Source organism: Macaca nemestrina, chromosome 11 (genome assembly GCF_043159975.1).
Source record: "Macaca nemestrina isolate mMacNem1 chromosome 11, mMacNem.hap1, whole genome shotgun sequence".
NCBI lineage: Eukaryota > Metazoa > Chordata > Mammalia > Primates > Cercopithecidae > Macaca > Macaca nemestrina.
In genome coordinates, this window is record NC_092135.1 from 121,979,331 (window position 1) to 121,986,137 (window position 6,807).

The following is a 6,807-nucleotide window of genomic DNA, read 5'->3' on the forward strand; positions in this document are numbered from 1 at the left end:
TTTCAATCACGTCTCTTTAGCCAAAAGGTCAATAGGATGAAGCAGGGAAAGGCTTCTCTTTTTCCCTCCAAACGTTTTATCCTCCTGTACTAACCATGTGGACCCTACCTCAGCAGTTGACTTGTTCCACCATTTTGCTTGGTTCCTGTTGAATACATCTTGGAATGACTGACACAACCCCCAGAGCCTCTTCACCCATCGATCTAACTGGTCTTTAACCAACTGGCAATCCCCACTCAACCTCAGTAAGGAGTCATCTCTAATTAACTGAAGTTTCCCAGGAAGATGGACTTTTCCTTCTTATGAAATCCTGTATATTCCTCAAAGACTTTGGAATTTTTATTAAGATTTAAACAGATTATCTGCCGGCGGTGGGCAGCGCAGCGTGCCAGGCTCTTTCGTTCGGCCAAGGGGTTGGCCGTTGCCCGGGCCTGCCGGGCTTCAGTGAGGGGCTCCACTGCGGCCACCCGGCTTGCTGCCTTCCTGGGCGCCACTCCCCCAGCCGACCCCACGCGACGCACCAGTAGCGCAGCACCGATTCCTCTCGGGCTCCTGGGCGCTGCTCTGAGCAGCGTCACCCTTTACACCAGAAAGCTGGCACTATGGGGAAAAAACAAAGCAAGAAGAAAGTGGAGGAGGTGCTAGAAGAGGAGGAAGAGGAATACGTGGTGGAAGAAGTTCTCGACCGTCGAGTGGTCAAGGGCAAAGTGGAATACCTCCTAAAGTGGTAGGGCTTCTCAGATGAGGACAACACATGGGAGCCAGAAGAGAACCTGGATTGCCCCGACCTCCTTGCTGAGTTTCTGCAGTTACAGAAAACAGCACATGAGATAGAGAAATCAGAGGGAGGCAAACGCAGAGCTGATTCTGATTCTGAAGATAAGGGAGAGGAGAGCAAACCAAAGAAGAAGAAAGAAGAGTCAGAAAAGCCACGACGCTTTGCTCGAGGAGCCGGAGGGGATTATTGGAGCTACAGACTCCAGTGGAGAGCTCATGTTCCTGATGAAATGGAAAAACTCTGATGAGGCTTCCTGGTCCCTGCCAAGGCAGCCAATGTCAAGTGCCCACAGGTTGTCACATCCTTCTATGAGGAAAGGCTGACGTGGCATTCCTACCCCTCGGAGGATGATGACAAAAAAGATGACAAGAATTAACACTCCTGAGTACCACCCCTGTCACCTCTGACTGTGGGTTTCAAGTGGGAAGGGAAGGGGTTCTACTTGTCTCGACACCATAGAGGTAGCTTGAGAAGATGTCCTTTGAAGAGCCAGTATAGTTTCTGTGCCCTGCAGCAGCCCAAGTGCTTTAAAGCCGTTTCAAGCTGTATAGTTGACACACCCATCCCAGTGGAGGGGAAAGGGGATAAGTGTTTCAAGGCAACCTTTTCTGCACTTTGCTGAGAAAAGCAAAGGGCCTTCTATGAAGGACAAAACTTGCAGAATTGGGGGTGTGGGAGAGCAAAAAAATACTGTAGATCTTCAAAGAGCATCTCCACAACCCACAGCCTTCTTCCCAATAGTGGTAACTCTGCATTTTTACAGCATAGCATCTGTGCAGTCTTTGGCTATTCCTGGTGTATTATTTGGGGGAGGGAGGGATGGGGAGGGGGGGGGATGGGTAGCATCATTTTGATTAACATTTGGGGCCTGACAGGGAAATGGTGAAGCAATGGAAAAGAACAGACAACTAATGATTTGCTTCTATGTCCAGAATATTTTACCTTAAAAAAAAAAATGTCATTGGCACCATAAATAAGGACTGTGAGAGACTGTTTAAAAGCTGTGAGTGTCTGAAACCTATAAGTCAAGGTGTTCCCTGCCTAAACTTATTGCTGTTCCTGCAAAGGACTAAGTCAGTTCATAAGTTAACAAAGTTGCCATTTTGGAGATGGAAATTGATGAGGAGGGAAGGTCTTTTATTGGAGAGTATACAATACAAGCAGATTATTCTGTCTCAGAGGTGCTAACTCCTGAAATTAGAAGACCCTTTCTTTTCCAGTAATGAAGTTATAAATATCAGCTTGTTCATCCAAGCCACTGGCTGAGGTGTTAGGAAAGAGGAAGAGGGTGGTAGAGGAGATAAGACAGTAGGGAAGACAAGGACCCATGCTCTTAGTGGGGAGAACTCTTGGAGTCATTCCCTTTTTTGAGCGTTGAACTCTGAAATCATTGTTGGCAGGGTTCAGTCACTGACAGCACAAGTTTCACTGAATTGATCCAAGAGTTTAGTGATTTCAAAAGCCTTGGTCTCAGAAGATTAAACTTTCATATTGGGCAGTGGTTCACTTTAAAACACACACACACACACGCGCACACACAATTTTTTAAAGAAATCCTAAGAAGTAACTGATACCCAAAATGCTCTGTCTTGAGTCCTGAGATCCATCAGTTTTGTTTTTTTGTTTTTTTTTTTTTTGTTTTGTTTTTTGTTTTTTTTTTGAGACGGACTCTTGCTCTGTCACCCAGGCTGGAGTGCAGTGGCCAGATCTCAGCTCACTGCAAGCTCCGCCTCCCAGGTTCACGCCATTCTTCTGCCTCAGCCTCCCGAGTAGCTGGGACTACAGGCGCCCACCACCTCGCCCGGCTAGTTTTTTTCTATTTTTTTAGAGACGGGGTTTCACCATGTTAGCCAGGATGGTCTCGATCTCCTGACCTCGTGATCCGCCCGTCTCGGCCTCCCAAAGTGCTGGGATTACAGGCTTGAGCCACCGCACCCGGCCAGATCCATCAGTTCTTGATATTATCTAGACTTGCATCTAGAGCTACATTGTAAAATCCTTTTAGGCATGTGTTAGATTTCTGTGTAAACTTTGTTTAAATGTAAACTTCATACTACACTGTCAGTTTTTGTCTTAATAAAACTATACATATATATATAAAAGATTTAAATAGATTATCAATTGTCACTTGACACCAGAATTTCAGCTACATTTCCGTTTCATTTCTTTATATTGCAATGTAATGTCCAGGAGGCAGGGATCCATCTGTATCTTCAATGCCCTATCTTTTAACCTGACTCTGTTAAAATCACCAATTGGCTTTGGGTAATAACCAATTTCCTTCGCTTCATCAGAGATGCATCGAAGAATATATTGAATCATGTTTTTTTGTTGTTTTGTTTTGTTTTGTTTGAGACAGAGTCTTGCTCTGTCACCCAGGCTGGAGTGCAGTGGTGCGATCTTGGCTCACTGCAACCTCCACCTCCTGGGTTTAAGTGATTCTCCTGCTTCAGCCTCTCGAGTAACTGGGACTACAGGTGCGTGCCACCACGCCTGGCTAATTTTTTATTTTTTTGTAGAGACGGGGTTTCATCATATTAGCCAGGATGGTCTCGATCTCCTGACCCCATGATCCGCCCACCTCAGCCTCCCAAAGTGCTGGGATTACAGGTGCGAGCCGAATCATGTTTTTTTGTTGTTCATTAAATTAACTCTAATAAGGCCCTTGATGGGGGGAAAAAAAGTTAAGTAGGCTTCAAGACTTACTCAAAGCACACCCACTTCCTTTTATGTTCTTTTCAGTATTTGGCTTCTAGACACTAGTGTAAACACTGGAATAAATCCTGTAACGGTGTTTTATTCTCTGAGATGTAACTGTTTTCCTGGATCCTGCTGTGACTTGGTTTTGAGACTTAGGCAATTGGTGTAAATAAATCCAGCACTATGCACTTAATTAGAAGCTTCCACTGGATTCATTAAGATGTAGACACACAGTTTAAACAGAGAGATTAAAGAGCAATTCAAATGATTATAAGAGCACAGAAACAACTTCACAAACCAGGGAGAATTTTTCTAAATGTGCAATTGCATTTTCAACACAATTAGGTGCCTAATTGTGCACTATCCTTAGTTAATACATTTTAACATATAAAACACTAGATTAAAAACAATTTTAGTTTTTTTTAAAAAGACAGATTTTTTTAAAAACTATCTTTGAAGATTTGAAATCTAAAAAAATATATAAAAGTTCCTTCTTCCTCTTCATCCATTACGTTACCAACGTTTTAAATGGTTCAAATTCACACAAGTATAATCTCAGTCTTTGTAAAACAATGTAAAATTTTTCTAAAAAATTTGTAAGGAGTCATGTGAATGATATATACCTTACATTCTCAGATACCAGGCACACATTTTACATCATTGCATAATTAGGACTTAGTTTTTTTTTTAATCATAATTAAAGAAGAAGGACCAAGCACAGTGGCACACTTTGGGAGGCCGAGACAGGTGGATTGCTTGAGCTCAGAAGTTCAAGACCAGCCTGGGCAACATGGCGAAACCCCGTCTCTACAAAAAATACAAAGAATTAGTTGGGTGTGGTGGCACATGCCTATAATCCTAGCTACTTGGGAGGCTGGGGCAGGAGGATCACTTGAGCCTGGGAGGTAGAGGTTGCAGTGAGCCAAGATCATGCCACTGCACTCCAGCTTGGGCTACAGAGCGAGACCCTGCCTCAAAAAAAAAAAAAAAAAAAAAAAAAAAAAAAAAAAAGATTTGAAATAACCCTATGTTAAAATGTACATTTCTTTTTTTTTCTTTTTCTTTTTTTGAGACAGAGTCTCACTCTGTCACCCAGGCTGGAGTGCAGTGGCACGATCTCTGCTCACTGGAACCTCCACCTTTTCTTTCACCATGTTGGCCAGGCTGGTCTCAAACTCCTGACCTCAGGTGATCCACCTGCCTCAGCCTCCCAAAGTGCTGGGATTACAGGTGTGAGTCACTGTACCTGGCCAAGATGAATAACTCTTAAATATTGAACTTGAATTAGGAAACAACTTCTTGTCTTTCCCCCTCCTCTTCCTCCACCTCTTCCTTCCTCTTCCTCCTCCTCTTCTTCTTGGAGGTGTGCATTAGGAGATCTGAAGCTATTTTCTGTATGTTCTAGGATTCAACAAACAGATTTATTATGAATAATGGGAGACAGGTTTCTCACAGTCGTGGAAGGGAGTTATCAATCTAGAAAGGGAGGATGATATGTGAGCCCTGTAGTGTTGGATTGGAATTGAAGCTATCATGAAGACTGCAGAATAGAGGTACAGAAATATACATCTGTGTGTGCAGGTATGTAGGTACACGTGTGTGTAAGTCTATCTGTGTGTGTGTAGATATATACACCTATTAATAGTTCCTAAGCTCTCTCCGTTGAGAAGGCCTAGAAGTAGGCACACCACAGAAGCAGTGAACACACGCAGCACCTGGATCTGGTTTCTAATGACCATGAAAGGAACCACAGTTTTTTGAAGAAATGGCAGATACCACAGCTGACACAAGGAGAGTACCAAAAGAATCTGAAATGTCTCCTTGTGCTAGAAAGCAAGGAAGTACACAAAGAATGAAAGTGACGGGTCAAGAGGACAAGGGAGCCAGCCTGAAAGGGCTCCCACTGGCAAATTTTAGAACAATTTGAGCAACAAAATAAATAGTAATAATTAAGCATTATAATCTTTTGAGCAAAATTAAAACTCATAGGTCAATATGGATTTATTTATTTATAAATAAACAAGCAAACAGACGAGGTAAAGAAAAAGTTCTTCTTACAGCAGAAAGCAGCTAATGTATGTAGAAGGATGCCAGAATTACAAAATCACCAAGCATGGTGGCACATGCCTATAGTCCCAACTCCTTGGGAGGCTGAGGTCGGGAGATGCCTTGAGCCCTGGAGGTCGAGGCTACAGTAAGCCATGATTGTGCAATGCACTGCAGCCTGGGTGACAGAGCAAGACTCTATCCCAAAATGAAATAAAATAAAAGACTATGGGCTGAACATGGTGGCTCACATCTGTTATCCCAGCACTTTGAGAGACCAAGGTGGGAGGATCCCTTGAGCCCAGGAGTTGGAGACCAGCCTAGGCAACATAGGGAGACGCCATCTCAAATAATTTACTGACATTAGTAAATAAATGAACAGGGTAGTTTCAGACTGTGATAAATACTAAGCAAATCAGGGTAATGTGACTCAGGGCTGGGATTAAGGTGAGGAAAGCCTGGCCATTAGGGTGGAGAATTTAAGGAGTCAAGACTGAGGGGTATCAATCCTGCTCTTGCAAGATTCTAAGAGGCAGAACCTCCTTAAATTTTGCACCAATTGATGACACCAGAGAGTGATTGAAGGTGAACAGGATTCCACTGAATTTAAGTTGTAATTGAAACTAAAAAGTCAAGGTTGAAAAGCCTTGAGGTGTTCTGAAGCCGCTGTAATTTGCACGTAGCCCACATGCCAAAGGAAGTACTATAGTTACCGGCTGTCTTCATCACAGAGCTCTCAGTGGACAATGTCACTCTTCTATTTATTTTTTCCTTCTTTCTTTTCCTTCTTTCTTTCTTTTCTCTCTCTCTCTCTTTGAGACAGGGTCTCTGTCATCCATGCTGGACTGCAGTGGTGTGAACTAGGCTCAACGCAGCCTTGACCTCCAGGAATCATGCCATCCTCCCTCCCCAGCCTCTTATAAGCACAAGCCACGGCACTCAGCCCACATTCCCCCTTCTAAAATGAAATATTTGGTATGGCTTTCCGCAATGGGATAATGAAATGTCTGTAGCCTCCTCTTCTCAATAGACAATAAAGGCATCTAACCAAGTATTTCAGACTAGTTCCCCCACCCCACACCCCACATGCTAAAGGCTGAAGATGTTAGCAGGCAAAGGCATTTATTCATGTGGCCTAAGCTGCTCACATTTCCACATTTCATCAATATCTTTGTTCTATTAAATATGTCCATGTAATATTAACAGAAGTCTAGCAAGATGTAAAAACATATTTTATCTGGCATTCCTGATTAACAGAACATCTGGTGCTATTAGTGTAAAAA

The 6,807-nt window shown here is 43.1% G+C and overlaps 1 pseudogene; it reads left to right on the top strand.

Moving 5' to 3' along the window:
• The first annotated feature begins 602 nt into the window (after positions 1-602).
• LOC105481340 (chromobox protein homolog 1 pseudogene) lies at positions 603-1,166 on the top strand (annotated as a pseudogene).
• Positions 1,167-6,807: the final 5,641 nt, after the last annotated feature.